General features: G+C 33.1%; 1 long non-coding RNA gene across 1 annotated transcript; it reads left to right on the top strand.

Annotated features, from left to right (window-relative positions):
- Positions 1 to 915, top strand: LOC110230403. Its single transcript, XR_002333506.1, has 2 exons — positions 1 to 171; positions 724 to 915. It is a non-coding gene; the product is annotated as an uncharacterized LOC110230403 (long non-coding RNA).

The raw sequence follows: 915 nt of genomic DNA, 5'->3' as shown, positions 1-915 counted from the left end.
TCTCCCATTTCATCTGTGTTGTTATGCATTCATATCGGATTTATTTGGTTTTCTTTGTGTATCAGATCTTAATTTTAATTTTGATTGTGGAAAACCCTAATTTTCGTAAAATGGCGATTTATATGCAGAGGAAGATGCGAAGAACTCCAAGTTCGTCCAGCAACACAGAAGGTAACACCAAAATTGAATGAAAATTGCATGTTTTAATTTGAAATTTCTTGGTTTTGGTAGATGATTTGATCTTAGAGCATTTTAGGATCGATGTAGTAAAATGGCCTTTGAGGTTTCTTGGGATGTTATCAATGGATGATTATTAGTATTAAGGTAGTATTATGCCACAAATCCCAAATCAAATTAAAAATTTTGGAGAATCGTCGTGAATTTGTTTTTTGATTTTTTCATAGTGAGAAATGTAAGTCTTACCTCTAGAAATGTCTGTCTATTTGGTTCATTGGCGAGTATGTAAAAAGCCTTTTGATTTTCTTTCGTTGTTCTTGCGTGTTTGATTTCTAGTAATCCTTTGGTTCCTACTATCAACTAACCATTTACTTTCGAAATGCTAATCTCTGCTAGAGAGTTTGTCTTTCATATTTAGGTAGCCTTTAGTTTTTCTTTTAGGTTGTGGCATAATTAGCTTTGGGTTTTAACTTTGATGATCAACTACATTGCAATGTTGTACATAGTTTCTTGTCAATCTCTTTGTATCTGTTATTCATTCTATAGAAACAAGCCACAAGATAAGATGAAAGACATGTTCGGATTTTGAGCTGTGTGTAACGTCTAGGGGCGAGTGGCTTCGCCAAAATTGTTTACCTCATTCAAGATTTGAAAAAATGGAGTCTTTGTAGCAGCAAAAGCTATGGCAAGAAAGTATTGTTTTTTCCTTCTTTAATATAAAAGCTTGTTCTTTTGCTA

This window comes from Arabidopsis lyrata (genome assembly GCF_000004255.2).
Source record: "Arabidopsis lyrata subsp. lyrata unplaced genomic scaffold ARALYscaffold_3, whole genome shotgun sequence".
NCBI classification, from domain to species: Eukaryota; Viridiplantae; Streptophyta; class Magnoliopsida; order Brassicales; family Brassicaceae; genus Arabidopsis; species Arabidopsis lyrata.
Note: the sequence above shows the minus strand (reverse complement) of the source record. Positions and strands in the feature narration are given on the sequence as shown.